At 45.4% G+C, this 19,738-nt stretch overlaps 1 long non-coding RNA gene and 1 pseudogene across 1 annotated transcript; both read left to right on the forward strand.

Annotated features, from left to right (window-relative positions):
• Positions 1–16,936: 16,936 nt before the first annotated feature.
• LOC147985395 (zinc finger BED domain-containing protein RICESLEEPER 2-like) lies at positions 16,937–18,340 on the forward strand (annotated as a pseudogene).
• Positions 18,341–18,395: 55 nt separating this feature from the next.
• On the forward strand, positions 18,396–19,299 carry LOC147985396 (uncharacterized). Its single transcript, XR_015615118.1, has 2 exons — positions 18,396–18,443; positions 18,963–19,299. It is a non-coding gene; the product is annotated as an uncharacterized LOC147985396 (long non-coding RNA).
• Positions 19,300–19,738: the final 439 nt, after the last annotated feature.

Below are 19,738 nucleotides of genomic sequence, written 5' to 3' on the forward strand. Positions count from 1 at the left end.
AACTAAAAAATCCTGAAGGCCCCAACAAGCTGGTATCCTATTCATAGACGTAATAGCCACTGTCCGGATACTCATGTATTTCACGGTGCTTGTATACAATGGGGTTTTTGCAATATAACTTTTCCGGCTCATGTGTCCGAATGATCATCAGTCTTTTGCCGTCGTCTGATCGAGCGAGGAACCAGTTGTGCTTCCCTGTTTTGGCAAAGGTGGTGTGATTACAAAGGGCAGTAACTGTAGGGACACTGCATCATATCAAAAAGGACAGGCATTGTTAATGTACGATCAGTATTGTTCAGAGTATGAGTAGGATGTAACGCCCCGAGATCGATGAGCCAGGTGTCTTCCAGTTATGCGCTGTTGTTGCCTTGTCTTTTGCTTGCGTGTTGCATCTTGCCATGTCATCATCTGCCTTGCACCATCATGTTTTCAAAACTTGCATACGTCCGGTTTCCCCCAGTTCTCTCCGTTGTCCGTTCTGAGCCTAGTCACACTTGCACGCGCCCGCGGCACCTCCAAAATAGTATTTTTATAAGTGGCCAAAAAATGTTCTCGGAATGGGTTGAATGTTGGCATGTGGTGTTGTTATGTTGTCAGTAGACCGCCTGCCAAGTTTCATCGCATTCGGAGTCCGTTTGATGCCCCAACGGATAACTATAGCGACAATATAGTCTGTCAAATCGTCGGACATTTTCGGTCTCCGGAAGTCTTGCTGGGCTGCATTTCTCTTCACTCCTCTCAGTCCATGGCCCCCTACATAGCCCACAACTAGCTCTCTAAACCCCCCTCCGATCGGTACCACCGGATCGCGATCGGACGCCCCGAAACAGCCTCAAACCCCTCTAAACTCTTATCCCTAGCCCCTTTCTATTTATAGACGTCTCCCCTGCCATTTTGGCCTCCCACCTACCCCTATCCTCAAATTCCGCAACCAGCCACCGCCTCCCTCCTCGGATTAGCCGCCGGCCACCTCTCCCCGCCACTTGGCAAGCCACGAGTGGTTGCGCCGCCGCCAGCCGCCCCCTGTGGCCTCTCCTGCGCTGCCACATGTCCCTCCCGTCGTCCCCGTGACGGGCCCGCCCGCAGCCCATCGACGGTGCGCCGTGGACCTAACCAGGCCGACCCTGCCGCCGCCAGCACCCGACCTGCCCAAGCGCCCTCGCTCCCTCCTCCCGTCGCCTCTGCCCAACCCCGTCGTCGGCGTGTCGTCGCCGGGTAGCCGGAAGCCGCGCCACCGCGCCGACGAGCGCCACCGCCGCCCTGGTGAGCAGAACCGCCCCCTGCCCCGTTTTCTTCCTCTGCTCAAGCTCTCTCTAACCTCTCTCTCCCTATGTGCCATGGACGCCGCGGCCTGAGCTCGGAACCGCCCCGCTGTACCTCGCCGATCTCTCCTCCGGCCGGATCCGGGATCCCCATCGCCGAATCTGTCTGTTCCTGCCATCCCTGACCTCTGCCTTCGCCGACCCTGGCCACCGAGCTTCGCAGCACCGCCACCCCTGGCTTCCCTCGATCCAGCGGGATCGGGGACGAGGATGACATGCCTCTGGGCCTCGTGGACCGCGAACCACCTGAGGCCCAGCGCACCAGCCAGCCCACCTCCACCGACTTGGGCCATGGCCCATGGCCTATGGTGAGGTCACTCACCCCAGCGCCTAGACCACTGTTCAGTTTCGGCCCAACTCTATTTTTTTCTGTCAGCGAATTTATCTATTATCCAGGGAATTTTAGTTTTACAGTATAGTCCCTAAACTTCATGCATATAATAACTCATTAACCGTGCATCGTATTAAAATGTTTCATATATGAAAAATGCTTAGAATTTTCTGTAGATTAATAATTTGCAACTTTCATGCATGTTTAAAATGGTTAAAATGTTGTTTGATTAAATTTGCTCTAATAACATGCTAAATGATTTAATTCACAACTAAATAACCGTGGCTCCAAACCAAACAAACATTATATGTAAATGGGGTAGAAAAATGCCTAGTTTAACATGGTGCACTCATCTTGCATGTTTAACAACTCTAAAATATGCTTTAGGACAGAACAGTACCAAATCTAATATATGCTCATGAGGATTTCTCCGGACTTGTTGCTTGTTGCTCCGGCCTCATTTACACTTGCCTAGATAGGTAGTTTTCATTTGCTTCACCTCTTGCCATGTTAATCCACATTTAATATTGTTGGGTACATAAACGAGATCGAACTAAATAACTTGCATGTGGTGTTCTGTCAATATGCAACTCGTTGCATATTGAGCTCCACTTAATTTGTAGTATTGTTTGTGCATTTTTCCATGCCATGCCTCATTAAACCGGACATGCATCATACTTGGTTGTGCATCATGCCATGTTTATGTGATGGTTGTTTACTATGTTGCTTGCTTCTTTCCGGGTTGCTTCTCCCGTTAGCTTCAGTTTCGTTCCGGAGTTGTGAGGATTCGTTCGACTACGTCCGTTTGTCTTTTTCATGGACTCGTTCTTCTTCCTTGCGGGATCTCAGGCAAGATGACCATACCCTCGAAATCACTTCTATCTTTGCTTTGCTAGTTATTCGCTCTATCTCTATGTCGCGCTTCCTACCACTTGTTATATCATGCCTCCCATATTGCCATGTCAAGCCTCTAACCCACCTTCCTAGCAAACCATTGTTTGGCTATGTTACCGCTTTTGCTCAGCCCCTCTTATAGAGTCGCTAGTTGCAGGTGAACGTGAAGCTTGTTCCATGTTGGAACATGGATATTGTTGGGATATCATTATTATATCTTATTTACTTTAATGCATCTATATACTTGGTAAAGGGTGGAAGGCTCGGCCTTATGCCTGGTGTTTTGTTCCACTCTTGCCGCCCTAGTTTCTATCATACCGGTGTTATGTTCCTTGATTTTGTGTTACTTACGCGGTTGAGTGTTATGGAACCCCTTGATAGTTCGCTTTGAATAAAACTCCTCCAGCAAGGCCCAACCTTGGTTTTACCATTTGCCTCGCCACCACCTACTTTTTCCTTGGGGGTCGCGCTCCCGAAGGTCATCTTTATTTTAATCCCCGCCGGGCCAGTGCTTCTCTAAGTGTTGGTCCAAACCAGATCCACTTACGGCGCCAACTCAGGGAAACTTGAGGGCTGGTTTTAGCTGTACGTAGTGTTCATCCGGTGTTGCCCTGAGAACGAGATATGTGCAGCTCCTATCGGGATGTCGGCGCATCGCGCGGTCTTGCTGGTCTTGTTTTACCATTGTCGAAATGTCTTGTAACCGGGATTCTGAGGCTGGTCGGGTCTTCCCGGGAGAAGGAATATCCTTCGTTGACCGTGAGAGCTTGTGATGGGCTAAGTTGGGACACCCCTGCAGGGTTTGAACTTTCGAAAGCCATGCCCGCGGTTATGTGGCAGATGGGAATTTGTTAATGTCCGGTTGTAGAGAACTTGACACTTAACTTAATTAAAATGAATCAACCGCGTGTGTAGCCGTGATGGTCTCTTCTCGGCGGAGTCCGAGAAGGGCACACGGTTCTTGTGTTATGGTTGCGCGTAAGTAGTTTCAATATCACTTCTTGATCACTTCTAGCTTCTCGGACCATTGCATTGCTTCTCTTCTCGCTCTTTTTTGCATATGTTAGCCACCATATATGCTTAGTGCTTGCTGCAGCTCCACCTCACTACCCTTTCCTACCCATAAGCTTAAATAGTCTTGATCTCGCGGGTGTGAGATTGCTGAGTCCTCGTGTAACGCCCTCGATGCGGCTATATCTCCCACGTGTCGAAGCACGACTTAGAGGCATAACCGCATTGAAAGCAATGTCGCAAGTGAGGTAATCTTTACACAACCCAAGTAATTCATAAGGGAAAGAGATACATAGTTGGATTACAATCACCACTTCACACAATTACATGAATAAAACATTACATCATCCAAATACACTCATGGTCCGACTACGGAACCAAAATAAAAGAAGAACCCCAAATGCGACAAGGTCCCCGATCGACCCCAACCGGGCTCCACTACTGATCAACTAGAACGAAAACAACACAAAGGACAAGATCTTCATCGAGCTCCTCCTGAGCTTCGTAGCGTCATCTGCACGGACTCATCGGCACCTGCAAGCTGATTTTGGAAGTATCTGTGAGCCACAGGGACTCAGCAATCTCGCACCCTCGCGATCAAGACTATTTAAGCTTATGGGTAAGGTAAAAGGTATGAGGTGGAGCTGCAGCAGGCGACTAGCATATATGGTGGCTAACATACGCAAATGAGAGCGAGAAGAGAAGGAAAAGCACGGTCGAGAAACTATGATCAAGAAGTGATCCTAGAACAACCTACGTCAAGCATAACTCCAACACCGTGTTCACTTCCCGGACTCCGCCGGAAAGAGACCATCACGGTTACACACGCGGTTGATTCATTTTAATTAAGGTCAAGTTCAGGTTTTCTACAATCGGACGTTAACAAATTCCCATCTGCCCATAACCGCGGGCACGGCTTTCGAAAGTTCAAATCCCTGCAGGGGTGTCCCAACTTAGCCATCACAAGCTCTCACGGTCAACGAAGGAATAGACCTCCTCCCGAGACATTCCGATCAGACTCGGTATCCCGGTACAACAAGACATTTCGACAGGGTAAAACTAAACCAGCAACACCACCCGAATGTGCCGACAAATCCCGATAGGAGCTGCACATATCTCTTTCTCAGGGCACACTCAGATGAGCCAGACGTCGGGTAAGCCAGCCCAGAGTTGCCCCTGGTAGCCTCGGACATCGCTCAGTTGGACCAACACTCAGAGGAGCACTGGCCCGGGGGGTAAAATAATGATGACCCTTGGGCTGGGCGACCCAAGGGAAAGAAAAAGGCTAGGTGGCGAATGGTAAAACCAATGTTGGGCATTGCTGGAAGAGCTTTACTTAAGGCGAACTGTCAAGGGGTTCCCATAATAGCCCAACCGCGTGAGGAACGCAAAATCCGGGAACATAACACCGATATGACGGAAACTAGGGCGGCAAGAGTGGAACAAAACACCAGGCATAAGGCCGAGCCTTCCACCCTTTACCAAGTATATAGATGCATTAATTAAATAAGGTATATTGTGATATCCCAACAAGTAAACATGTTTCAACAAGGAACAACATCTCCATGTTCCAACAAGGAACAACGTCAATCTTCACCTGCAACTAACAACGCTATAAGAGGGGCTGAGCAAAGCGGTAACATAGCCAATCAACAGTTTGTTAGGACAAGGTGGGTTAGAGGCTTGGTTCAACAAAGTAGGAGGCATGATAAGAAAGTGGTAGGTATCGCAGCATAGGCCAGCAAAAGAGCGAGCATCTAGCAATGCAAAGATAGTAGTGATTTCGAGGGTATGATCATCTTGCCTGAAATCCACAGGGAAGAAGAACGAGCCCATGAAGAAGACAAACGGACGTGGTCGAACGGATCCTCACAAACGCGACGTTATCGGAACCAACCTGAAGAAGCAACACCGGAAAGAAGCAAACAACATAGTAAACAACCAACACATGAACATGGTATGATGCACAACCGAGTATGATGCATGTCCGGTTTAATGAAGCATGGCAATGCAAAGTGCACAAACAATCCTACAAATTAAGTGGAGCTCATTATGCTGCGGAGTTGCATATTGAAGAAAACACCACATGACTTATTTAGTTCGATCTTGTTTATGTACCCAACAATATTAAATGTTGTTAGCATGGCAAGAGGGTGAAGCAAATGAAAACTACCTATCTAGTCAAGGTTAAATGAGGCCGGAAGCAACGAACAACAATTCCGGAAACTCCTCATGAGCATATCATAGTTTTGGTACTGTTCTGCCCTAAACATAATTTTATAGTTGTTAAACATGCAAAGTAAGTGAACCATGTTAAACTAGGCGAAATTCTACCCCAATTACATATAAAGTTTATTAAATTCGGAGTTACGGTTATTTAGTTATGAATTAAAGCATCTTAACATGGCATTTAAGCAAATTTAACCAAACATCAATTTAAACATTTTAATTGTTGTTATCATGATGCGGATGACATATGCAAGTTTTAAGCGATTTTATGAAAATGTTGATATGAGAATGTTATGAAGCATTTGTCACCGTGGTGGAAGAAAGGGGTGCCACGGCAAAGATAACGGAAATGATGCCACGACAACATTCCGGTTCCGATAGCTCATGGAGATACCGGTGCAAAAGGAAAAGTGATGAGAGCGTGACGTACGATAGAAGGTGGGGTGATCCCGGATACCGGGTTCCCACAAGATGGTGGCATGACAAAAGAGGAGCATCGCAACGAACAATCGCAAACGGTGCAAACACGCGGTTCATCTCATACACCACACAACATTCGTTCTCGGAAGGTCGTCTCGGGGTTATACCTTCGAAGCATGCATTTCGAAGTGAATCGGTTCGGAGGGGAAGTAGTCGTTCTCGTGACGGTAGTGGTTCACGGTCATTTCGAAGAGGTACTTGGGGTCATTCGAACTTGCCGATCTCGTCATCTTGAAGGGGTACTTGACGTTCTTAGCGATGTAGTGGAAGTAGTGGTACACGGTGATGGTAGAGGTACTCGTTGATAGTCATACACGTTCGGAGAGGAACTTGGCGTTTCCATGTTCTTTGGAGTCATTGTGTAGCCGTTTGTGTCGTAGTCGGACTTGACGAAAAACACACCGGCTGTAGTGGTACACGGCTCGTAGATGTTCGGATCACCGGAAGAGGTACTTGACGTCCACGGAAATTAACAGCGGAGGCCACGGGTCTCAGGTCTCGGGTCTTGGTCCTGAACTTGAGGAGGTCGACGGTCGAAGTGGCCCACGTGAGCACTCACGCACGGGCGAGCGAACGGGTGCTGATGCTCAGGCGACGAGCAGGGAAAACAGAGGCCGGCGCAGGGACTTGCAGCGAAGCGAGATACGCCGGAGATGAAGAGGGCAGCCACGGGACGGGCGGATCCGGCAGATGGGCGTCCAACCCGGCTGGTGGCGGGACGAGGGAGCTTGCGAGGGGCCATGGCGAGGAGGCAGAGCTCGCGGCAGGAGGTGGTGCGCCATGGTCTGCTGCTGCTCCTGTTGGTGAGGCAGCGAGGCCACTCGGAACCAGAGACGGAGGGAGTTGGTGATGGAGACACTCCAGGTGGCGGCGGCGAGCACGGGAGCTCCTCTCCCTGGTGCGAAGCGTGCGGTAGCGCTAGGAGACGAGAGGGACAGGGTCGGGCGCGATGGAAGGAGGGACCGGTGCGGGATCTAGGAAGCAGAGGGAGGAGGGGCACGGATCGGGAGGCGCGGGCGCTCTCCTGGAGCTCGATGCGTGTGGTGGCGGCGCTGAGAAAAATGGATGGGAGGAGGAGGGAATGAGAGAAAGGGGATCGGGCAGGGAACGAGAGGGAGATAGGCTAGGGTTCGCTCGAGGGTTAGGAGGGATTGGTGGGGGCGGCTGGGCCTTGGCCTTGGGCCGGCGCGGGAGGTTGGGAGGACCAGGCTGCTGGGCTCCTTCTCTCTCTCTCTCTCTCTTACAAATCTCTACTAAAAACAGAGAAGCAAAGAAAGAAAAAGGAGAGAAAAGAAATGAGTGGACAAGAATTTGGGCATGGGTATTATTTTCCCGGACTCACAAAAATGAGCTTGATCCCAAGAAAAATGGAGTGGGCAAGATTGCAAGAATTAAATTCAAAGTCATTTGAATTTAATTTAAAAGGTTTGAACAAGGACTAGGATTTAGAAGAGTCCAAAAAATGTTGAGAATTTAGGAGGAGCCTCGATAAATGGGAAAAGAAATGTTGGCAAAGTTTGGGGACCAAACTTGAAGTAGAAAGGGAGTGGGGATTTTTGAACGTTCAAATTCAAACTCATTTGATTTAAAATCAAATGGTTTGAATAGGAAGTGAGGGTTAGGAAGGTCCAAAAATGATCGGATTTTTGGTGGAGCTCCGGAAAATGACGAAAGAATTTATGGGCAAATTTGCAGACCAAGAATTGAGATAATAAAGGCATGGGATATTTGCAAGTGTGGTTGGGCACAGAACGGACAACGGAAAGAACTCGGAGAACCCGGACGAATGCAAGTTTTAAAACATGATGATGCAATGCACAAGCAAATGACATGGCAACAATAGCGAATAACAGGAAGACACCTGGCACATTGGTCTCGGGGCGTTACACCTCGTGACTCACATATACTTCCAAACAGTTGCAGGTGCCGATGATACCAGGGCAGATGTCGCAACCAAGCTCAAGTGGGAGCTCGAAGAAGATCGTGATCGTTGTTTTGTTTTGTTCCCTGTTAATTTGTAGTGGTGCCTAGTTGGGACGATCGGGGATCTAGCATTTGGGGTTGTCTTCCTTTTATTTTGGTTCCATAGTCGGACCTTGATTGTATTTTGGATGATGTATGATTTACTTATGTATTGTGTGAAGTGGCGATTGTAAGCCAACTCTTTATCCCTTTCTTATTCAGTACATGGGATTGTGTGAAGATTACCCCTCTTCCGACAAACCTACCATGCGGCTATGCCTCTAAGTCGTGCCCCGACACGTGGGAGATATAGCCGCATTGTGTGTGTTATAAGTTGGTATCAGAGCCATCCCCGACTTAGGAGCCCCCTGCTTGATCGAATCGCTGACGTTGTTGAGTCTAGAACAAAATGTTTTGAGTCTTACGATTATATATATATATATCGGAGAGTAGGATTCTTTTTACTCCTCAGTCCCTTCGTCGCTCTGGTGAGGCCTCCTGATGTAGAAGTTTGGCCTCTCCTCTCCTCAAATTTCACAAAAAAAATTTAGGATCACGCGGGTATCTTGGATTCGTTCTAATGGTGTTGTGACGAGAACATTGTTCTTGGTGCCTCCCGACATTTAGGGGTTGTGGCAATGTCCCGGGGAGTTGAGCTTTGAGGTGTTGTCATCACAATTACATCGTTGCAGTTCTGGAATACCTGAGTTTCGCCGACATCGAAAATCTCTTTTATGTAGTTGTTGGTGAGATAACCTCGACGCCACCCAGTACTGGGGCGGGAGTTCGGGAGTATTGCCATAACTCGTACAACGGATGCTTTTCGAAGGTTGAGGTACATGATTTCCGAAGGTTTCTTGGTTATGTGTTGAAGGATGGATACAGCTGGATGTAGGATTTGTTAGTTTTGGGTGAGATATTATGCTTCCCATGTATCCCCAACACCTGATTGCATAACCAGAAAGTTTCGGGAGTTTATAAGTGGGAATTCAAGTAGCTCCTAGAATAATCTTTCCAACAGACACATGATACGATATGGGATCTATCATATGTTTGTTTCTGGCTTATTCTGCAAGCCAACCCTTTGTTACATTTTGAGTTGTGGTATTCGAGTTGCTTTGAATTCAAGTGTTGAATACATACCTTTTTCCTAAGTGGTGTTCTCACATTTCTATGTGAATACTAATCCTTCATGATAATCGAGATTGTCTTGTCAATCCTTTTTCAACCGGCGTGTTTTCTCTTCAAGTGGATCCGATCATTTCAACATTTGCAAGATCCAATCTTAGTTTTTTTCTCAACGGTGTTTGTTCCATTCCTTCTGCTCCAAGTTGCCTTTGTTTTCCCGCCCTCCCATCCTTTTTCTTCAAGGACTCTGATTTCTTGTCCAAGTATCCTTTTATTGATGGGAAGTCTCTCCATTCTTTTCCGTGAATGTTCTTATCCGGTGATTATCATGAAGATTCCAACGGAGCTTCTAGTTCATCATTCCTTGTTTCTTTTATCTTCTCCGGTGGATTCAAATCAAGCTTTTGTTGTTGATCTTATAATTTTCTTTGGTTAACATGCTTTCCATGTTGGAAGTTCTTACCGAAGACTCTCTTATTTATTCACCTCTTGCTATTCAATTGTTCCGGAGTGCTGAAGATATCTCAGAAGATTTGTGTCTCCATTATCAATCCGTTCAAGATATCTCGAGGTTGTTATGTTATTCTAGCCATTTAATTCAACCGGTGCAACCTCTCTTTTAAATCGTTCAACGGTGTTTCTTTTGAGTGGGTCCTAACCCACATGTCTTTTCCTAGGATCTTACCTAACTCTTCTATTTTTTCCGGAGTTATTCTCAAATTCATTTCAAAGTTGACGTAAGAATGAATTGTCATCAGTCATATGTTTGTCTCCTAGATCTTTCAAATTCTTTTCATCGTTTGGTTCAACCTTTCTAATTTTCATCCCGGAGTATCTCAAAAATTCATGGTGGTGTTTCTCGTCGTCATTCTCGGATTTTGAAGACCAAAGAAGAGTTTTTCCTCCAAATCTTACCCGTTTACTTAGAGATGCGTAGTTCAAGCTTGCTGCCATCCTATCATAATTATTTCTGATTGTGAGAATTCTTTTTACCCACCTGGAGCAATTCAGGTGTCTTTTCAGTTTGATTCTTCAAAGGCCATCATTTCGGGTTTATTCATTCTCAGCTTTCAGCTCTCGTTCTCCAATCTTACAGGTGCATCACTCAAGTATTCTCTAATCAGCTCGTGATCTATTCGTTCTCATGAATCTAAATTCCTTCAAGTATCTTCATTCGTTTTCCAATTTTTCTCAGTGAATTGTGCCTTTGCTGCGTTATTTTTAAATTCTTACAGTGGTTCATTCAAGAGTTCTCTTCCTTGGTTAAACATATCAATTCATTCGTTCTTTCCAAATCCTACCGGCGGATCGTTGAAGACCTCCTCAAGTTTGCATGATATCTATCTTAATCCTTTCTACGAGAATAAGTAGTATGTCAAATCCATTGCTTGTCATCAATCTAAATTGATGAAGGATAAGCATAATGTAATTCTTATTCTTGTTTCATCGAGTAAATTCAATTCCTTATTCCGGAGGTTCATAAAAAATTCTCGTTTTCAATTGTTTCATCTTCTCTTTTTCCCGGAGTTCCAAGCTCTCATGATCACGAAGATCCATCTAATCATTGCAAGGCTTCAACCTTATTCTCTTCATCCTTCATTTCGTTTGATCATCCTTTTATTACCAGAGTTCTTCATGGAGGCTCTACACGATGACTCATCAAGGATTTAATTCCTTCTCGAAGTGTTGATCGAGATTCTTTTCAAAGGAGCTCAAGTATTCTTCATCTTGCATTCTGAAGTGAAATTCTTTCTATCTTATCTTTTTCAGGTGGTGTTATGTCTTTCTTGACAATTTCCCTTAATGTTTCATGATTCAAAAGTTGTCAGGAATGAGATTTTTAAACACATCATTTTCTTCCTTGGAGTTATCTTGGTATAGATTTCACCTAAGGCCTTCCATTGGGAATGTTGCCATTATGGTGCTTATCTATGATCCAATTTCCTCTTCTCATCTCGATGAAGGAGTTTTCATCTCCTTGTTGATATCAATCCAATCTATTGTTTTTGTTAGTGGCAGAATTTCACCTCAAGATTTCGACGTGTTTTCCATAAGCCCACTATAAGTTTACCCTTTCGTTGTTGATAGTCCAACAACTCCGTTCTAGCATTTGTTGTAAGCGTGCTCTCTCAAGATCTTGTTTCCCTCCATTCATTCCATTCCATTTCTTGCATTTCTTTCGGAGGCACTGTGATGTTGCCCTCTTCTCTCATCATCTCGAATTATGAGGATCGTGTTCTTTTCATGCTTATCCATTTAACCAGAGTGTTGTGTCCTCTGCTCAAGTTCTTTTCAACTTATCAAGTCTTGCATGTCTTTTCAACCGGAGTGTTGTCCGAATTTGTTCTTCCTTGTTCCTCTTTTCTAACAGAGTGTTTACAATTTTTTCCATCTCCATTGTATTCTTTCTTTCTATTGTATAACCTTTCAAGGTCCTTTGGTTTCAATCATTTGTCAAAGAAGAAACTTAGTTTTACCTCTTCTCTTCCTCTTCCGTTTTCCCTCCGGTGCCATCCTAGATCTCGGGACGAGATCCTCTTGTAGTGGTCGAGTGTTGTAATTCCCCAAGACTGATGTGCCAGGTGTCTTCCAGTTTTGCGCTATTGTTGCCTTGTCTTTCGCTTGCATGTTGCATCTTGCCATTTCATCATCCGCATTGCATCATCATGTTTTCAAAACTTGCATCCATCCGGTTTCCCCCAGTTCTCTCCGTTGTCCGTTCTGAGCCCAGTCACACTTGCACGCGCCCGTGGCACCTCCGAAATAGTATTTTTATAAGTGTCTGAAAAATGTTCTCGGAATGGGTTGAAAGTTGGCATGTGGTGTTGTTATGTTGTCAATAGACCGCCTGCCAAGTTTCATCGCATTCGGAGTCCGTTTGATGCCCCAACGGATAACTATAGCGACAATATAGTCGGTCAAATCGTCAGACGTTTTTGGTCTCCGAAAGTCTTGCCGGGCTAAATTTCTCTTCTCTCCTCTCAGTCCATGCCACCCTACACAGCCCCCAACTAGTTCTCAAAACCCCCCTCCGATCGGTACCACCGGATCGCGATCGGACGCCCCGAAACAGCCTCAAACCCCTCTAAACTCTTAACCCTAGCCCCTTTCCATTTATGGACGTCTCCCCTGCCATTTTGGCCTCCTACCGAACCCCTCCTCAAATTCCGCAGCCAGCCGCCGGCTCCCTCCTCGGATCAGCCGCCGGCCACCTCTCCCCGCCACTTGGCAATCCACGAGTGGTTGCGCCGCCGCCAGCCGCCCCCTGTGGCCTCTCCCGCGCCGCCACATATCCCTCCCGTCATCCCCGTGCCAGGCCTGCCCGCAGCCCATCGGCGGCCCGCCGTGGACCGATGCGGGCTGACCCTGCCGCCGCCAGCACCCGACCTGCCCGAGTGCCCCCACTCCCTCGTCCCACCGCCTCTGCCCGACCCCGTCGTCGGCGTGTCGTCGCCGGGTCACCGGAAGCCGCGCCACCGCCGCCCTGGTGAGCAGAACCGCCGCCTTGCCCCATTTTCTTCCTCTGCTCAAGCTCTCTCTAACCTCTCTCTCCCTATATGCCATGGACGCCGCCGCCTGAGCTCGGAACCGCCCCGCTGTACCTCGCCGATCTCTCCTCCGGCCGGATCCGGGATCCCCATCGCCGGATCTGTCTGTTCCCGCCATCCCCGACCTCTGCCTTCGCCAACCTTGGCCGCCGAGCTTCGCAGTGCTGCCACCCCTGGCTTCCCTAGATCCAGCGGGATCGGGGACGAGGACGACATGCCTTTGGGCCTCGTGGACCGCGAACCACCTGAGGCCCAGCGCACCAGCCAGCCCACCTCCACCGACTTGGGCCATGGCCCATGGCCTATGGTGAGGTCACTCACCCCAGCGCTCAGACCACTCTTCAGTTTTGGCCCAACTCTATTTTTTTCGTCAGCGAATTTATCTATTATCCAGGGAATTTCAGTTTTACAGTATAGTCCCCAAACTTCATGCATATAATAACTCATTAACCGTGCATCGTATTAATATGTTTCATATATGAAAAATGCTTAGAATTTTGTGTAGATTAATAATTTGCAACTTTCATGCATGTTTCAAATGGTTAAAATGCTGTTTGATTAAATTTGCTCTAATAACATGCTAAATGATTTAATTCATAACTAAATGATGTAGCTCCAAACCTAACAAACTTTATATGTAAATGGGAAAAATGCCTAGTTTAACATGGCGCACTCATCTTGCATGTTTAACAACTCTAAAATATGCTTTAGGACAGAATAATACCAAATCTAATATATGCTCATGAGGATTTCTCTGGACTTGTTGCTTGTTGTTCCAGCCTCATTTAAACTTGCCTAGATAGGTAGTTTTCATTTGCTTCACCTCTTGCCATGTTAATCCACATTTAATATTGTTGGGTACATAAACGAGATCGAACTAAATAACTTGAATGTGGTGTTCTGTCAATATGCAACTCGTTGCGTATTGAGCTCCACTTAATTTGTAGTATTGTTTGTGCATTTTGCCATGCCATGCCTCATTAAACCGGACATGCATCATACTTGGTTGTGCATCATGCCATGTTTATGTGATGGTTGTTCACTATGTTGCTTGCTTCTTTCCGGGTTGCTTCTCCTGTTAGCTTCGGTTTCATTCCGGAGTTGTGAGGATTCGTTCGACTACATCCGTTTGTCTTCTTCATGGACTCGTTCTTCTTCCTTGCGGGATCTTAGGCAAGATGACCATACCCTCGAAATCACTTCTATCTTTGCTTTGCTAGTTATTCGCTCTATCGCTATGTCGCGCTTCCTACCACTTGTTATATCATGCCTCCCATATTGCCTTGTCAAGCCTCTAACCCACCTTCCTAGAAAACCATTGTTTGGCTATGTTACCGCTTTTGCTCAGCCCCTCTTATAGCGTTGCTAGTTGCAGGTGAAGGTGAAGCTTGTTCCATGTTGGAACATGGATATTGTTGGGATATCATTATTATATCTTATTTACTTTAATGCATCTATATACTTGGTAAAGGGTGGAAGGCTCGGCCTTATGCCTGGTGTTTTGTTCCACTCTTGCCGCCCTAGTTTCCGTCATACCAGTGTTATGTTCCTTGAATTTGTGTTCCTTACGCGGTTGGGTGTTATGGGAACCCCTTGATAGTTCGCTTTGAATAAAACTCCTCCAGCTAAATCTAAGAACAATTTTTAAAAAACTAGCTAAAAAGGGTTGGTTTTTTCCTCAGGCTTAATTGGTTAAGGTTTTATTGGGTTGAGCTTTTTTTGGTTCAAGTTTGGTTTGGGTATGTAGAAAAACCAGTTTGGGTATAATTGGTTACGGGCTTAAAGAGTTTGGGCCTAACCGCTGGAAACTATGGGTTCCAACCCGGTTCCTCGCCCCGGAGCGCAACTCAGAAAAAAGCCCCATCGAGGGGTCGAGCTGACCTACCCATTCCCTATCCCGATCCCTCCACCGCCGCCGGCCGCCCTCCACCGTCTATGTTGCCCTTCACCGCCGGCTTACGCCCTCTCCCCCTCCCCCTCCCCTCACCTCACATATCAGTGCCCTAGTCCTCCTCCTGCTTGCCTTCTTCGCCCCCTCCTCGACGTCCTCGTTGACGGTGCCGGGCATCATCCGGCTGCCACGCGTCGGGTTCTGCGCTGCGCCAGCTTCCACGCGTCAACTTCGTCAAGTTTGGTGGCACCCGCGCCATCCCACTCATCTACAAGACTACAACGAGCCCGCGAGCGCCTCCTCAAGGTCACTTCCTCCAGATCCCCCTCCCCCCTCCCTTCGTCTCTCATTTTACTCCAGAAATTCCAGTTCTTTGGAAGTCAACCCGAAGTAGATCTTGGTGGTATCTTCATTATTCAGTGCAGTAGACCACTTTGTAAATTACAAACTAAGGTACATGGGTTGCTGTTCATGAACAACACAAGTAGCAGGCATTTGGTTAATGTTCATGGATTGATGTTTCAAGAATAGAGAATTGCTATTAGTTGCTCAATTCTTCTTGATTAGGATTTGGAGTTACTGTAATTAACATGTTAGTATGGCACTAAACACATGAATACCATGGTTTCTGAAAAATACCATGGTTCTGATAAGAATATTCAGAGTGATCCCATCCTATTTTCCCTTTTCACTTATATGGTAAACAACCATATTATATCTCCTGGTTATAGCCGATTCAGTTTGATTAGTCTATCTTCCAGCCGGCATCGCGTGCGAGTCTCCATCTCTCTGCAGTGCCATGACTGAAGCAAGCTCACCACCAGGGAGAACACTCGTTCGCAACAAGCTATTTCTCGAGTCCTTGGCTGCCTATGTATTTTCGGCGAGTAGCGCACGGATTAGATTGATTGATCCTTTTGGAGAGCACTCATTAGCAGCAGGTTATATATGCTAGCTAGCTAGCCGATTCAGTATAAATGGCGCATGTACACGCACAAAGAATTTAGGACCAGTTGGAACTTGGAAGTACATGCACGTATATAAACATATAATGGCAACACGCTCCTAGTATTGAATTACTTCAATCTAGTTGACTGATCCTAGGATGGTATTACATGTGCATGGCAGCTGCATGCAGCCGGCAGCCATTAGTAGCCGCTAATTACTCAGTCATTCACGCTAAGATATTTGGTCAAAACTTTGGTTAAACAGCAGCAACCAAACACATATAAAACTGAGAAAAACATTGGTTTTAGGAAACTGTAGTATTCTTTGCCCACCCAGAGTAATACTGTGGTTTTCAATTACCACAGTTTAAATAAAACTTTGCTGCCAAACTAGCCCTGAATTTTATAATCTACCGGACATCCTTTGCAAATTCCTGTAATAGTGAAGAAATAGCTTCAAGATCATTTACATTAACAATGACATATTTCTGGACATCCTTTGCAAACTGTACTGTTGATTGTTTCTACTGTACTATTCTAGCATTTTCTAACAGTAATCTTCCATATGTATTTTCACATGCAGTGTGCTCTGAAATTTGAGGCATGTCTACCTCAGAGGTTTCCGAGAGTGCCGATTCCATGGATGAGGATATGAGTCAAGTACCATGTGTTAGAAGGTCCAAGGTGTGGGAGCATTATGAACAAGATCTAGTTCGCATACATGGTGATCTCAAGGCTGTGTGCAAATATTGTGGGACACAACTTCACACCAAGTTTGGGACTACGAGTTTGAGAACCCATATTGCAGAGTCTTGCAAATCAATTGAGGATGGTTGCAGGAAGAATTTTCTGTTGACTATGAAAAAAACAAATTCCGAAGGCCCGTTTGTGTTTGATCAAAAAGTTTGCCGTGATCTCATGGTCAAGTTTTGCATCCATGCTGAGACCCCTTTCTTAAGTTTGAAGATCCATACCTTCAGCCATGGATTGACTCAATGCAGCCAACATTTCAAGTCATGGGTCGTCACACAATTCGTGATGATGCAATGAAGATGTACAAGGGAATGAAGAAAGACATCAAAGTTGACTTACAAAATTTGGATTCTCGCATTTGCTTAACATCTGATATGTGGACTTCATCACAAAGCTTGGGCTACATGTCCATCACCGCCCACTATATCAATGCATAATTCATCTACAATAAGAAGATCATAAGTTTCGTAGAGGTGAAGTATCCTCACACGGGCTATGCGATAGAAGAGGAACTTGTTGGTTGCCTAACAGAATGGGGCATAAGGGGCAAGCTGTTCACTTTGACACTAGATAATGCCAGCAATAATACTAATGCATGTGATGAGTTAATAAAATATCACAAACATGAGCTGCTCCTTGAAGGTCAACATTTGCATGTGAGGTGCTGTGCACACATTCTCAATATCTTGGTTCAGGATGGAATGAAGATAATCCATGAAGCTATTGACATGATACGAGAGTTGCTGAAGTTTATTGACTCTTCTCCTTCAAGACTTCAGGATTTCAATACAATTGCAAGTGGGATGGGTCTGCCTTCAAAGAAAGGTATCTCTGTTGATACACCAACCAGATGGAACTCAACATGGGAAATGCTTGTAGAAGCATTGATATACAAATCTGTCCTCACTAGTTATGCAACTCGAAAGATGATAGAATCTCCAAGTGAGAAAGAATGGGAAAGGGCAGCAGCTATTTGTGAGTTTCTAAAAGCTTTTGAAGAGCTTACCTTAATTGTTTCAGCTCATAGGAAGCCAACTGCACATAAGTTTCTACCGGTTGTGCTTTGTATTCGCCATTCACTAAAAGATCCAGGTTGGCAAACCTCTGATGTGTTGAAGGAATTGGCGGCAGCAATGCAAACAAAGCTCGATAAATATTGGGATCCCGAGGAGAAGGAGAATGCATATCCTAACCATCATAGAAAAAGCAAGGGCATTGAGTTTAACCACTCACTTGTCATTGCTACATTCCTGGATCCAAGGAGGAAAGAAGATTATTTGGATTTCTTCTATTGCAAGTTGTCTATCAACGAGGAGTAGGTTTCAAAACAAGTGAAGATTGCTTTAGAATGGGTGAGAAAGTATGTCAAGGAATATGAGCTACTTGCAGCGACAATCACTACACACTCGACACCTTCTAGTCAAGGCAATACCACTATTGGATCACCTATTGCAGGGAAAAGAAAGCTGGAAGAAGAGTTTTCCCAGCACAAGTCTCGTCGGAGGTTACATGTACACAAATCAGAACTTGACACATACTTGGAAGAAGCAAGGGAGCAGGATTGTGATGACTTTGATGTCTTGGGTTGGTGGAAGAGGCATGCTGAAAAGTTTCCTATATTGGCATCGATGGCCCGTGACTTTCTCGCAATTCCTTTGAGCACAGTGGCATCCGAATCAGCCTTCAGTTGTGGTAAGAGGATACTTGGCGACATGAGAAGTTCTTTGACCCCTGATATGCTCGAAGTGCTTGTTTGTGCTAAAGATTGGTTGTTCAAACTAAAGGAGGGTGAGTTAATCGCTTACATTTTGGTTCTACTACCTGTGTAGAATGTGATACATAAAACATGTAGTATAGAAGTGTTGATATGCCTTTAAATTAATATTTTATTTCATTTGCAGGAGATGGACAGTAAGGATGCAGCTAAAAATTTGGAACCAATAAAAGGTAAAAATATAATCTTGATCATCGTTATATATAAGTAAGGGCTAGTGAAGTTCCCAATTTGGTGGCCAAGCTGGCTCTTTAGAAAATCCCGATCATTTTTAGGTGTTTATTAGTCCACTTTTATGTTTGTTTATGTTTATTAGTTCGCTCTTTAGAAAAATTAACAGTTGGCCAATTTGGTAGAAAACTGTTATATTTATTAGTCTACCTTTTTTCTGATGTTGCACAAGTTAGTGGCACCTCTTTGGTGTCCTTTCTTCGGTCTCTTAATTTTTCTAAAGGTTGTCGAGGAATAGAATAGAATATGTTCTCTTCTGTTTTGGATTTAGGTGTTTGGAGATAATACTATGATCATGTACGGCCAAATATATTTGTACTATTTTATGTACTTGTTAAGACATATGTGGGTAAACATTTTGAGTCCAGTAGTTGCTTCTGCAACCACATTTTTTCCAACAGGAGGGGATTGGTTTGTGTGACTGACAAAACTCATGGCATCTCTCTTTTGTGTTGGTGCAGACATTTGCTCCTCCAGCATCAGACTATTCTGGTTCTTCTCTTGCCTAGAAATCCTGCTTTCAACAAGTTCAGAATCACCCGGCATGACATTTTCGGTTAATCTGAAGAACAATGGCTCCAAGTTGAAACATGCAGCCTTCAGCACTGAAGGTGTAGTCTAGTCTATATCATGGTCGCCATGAACCCATGACATGCAGAAGTTACTATTATCCTCTTTAATCAAGTTCTGAACCTTTGAAGAAAATGTTATTCTTGTAATGATGGACGTGAACTCCAAGCATCTGATCTCAACCTGACTCAAATTTTAACTATCAAGTGCATTCTTGTTCTGATTGTACATATACTAATACTTTACATGTATGGGTGGGGAACTGATCTAGAACCATAGGCTACAACCATAGTTTCTAGAATGGGTTAGTTTGGTTTTGGTGAATCTGTCATATGGTATAGTTTGGGCTGGGTGCCAATGCCAATTACATGTGTTCAGTTTGGTTTGGTTTCTGAAATGTCATCACGTGGGTTCAATTCAGGTTCGGTTCGGTTGCCCACCCACTCTCAGATTAACCTCCAGCAAGGCCCAACCTTGGTTTTACCATTTGCCTCACCACTACCTACTTTTCCCTTGGGAGTCATGCTCCCCAGGGTCATCTTTATTTTAACCACTGCTAGGCGAGGCCTTCTCTAAGTGTTGGTCCAAACCAGATCCACTTGCGGCGCCACCTCGGGGAAACTTGATGGCTGGTTTTAGCTGTACGTAGTGTTCATTCGGTGTTGCC

This window comes from Triticum urartu, chromosome 2A (genome assembly GCF_056163025.1).
Source record: "Triticum urartu cultivar PI428250 chromosome 2A, HENAU_Tu73, whole genome shotgun sequence".
Classification (NCBI taxonomy): domain Eukaryota; kingdom Viridiplantae; phylum Streptophyta; class Magnoliopsida; order Poales; family Poaceae; genus Triticum; species Triticum urartu.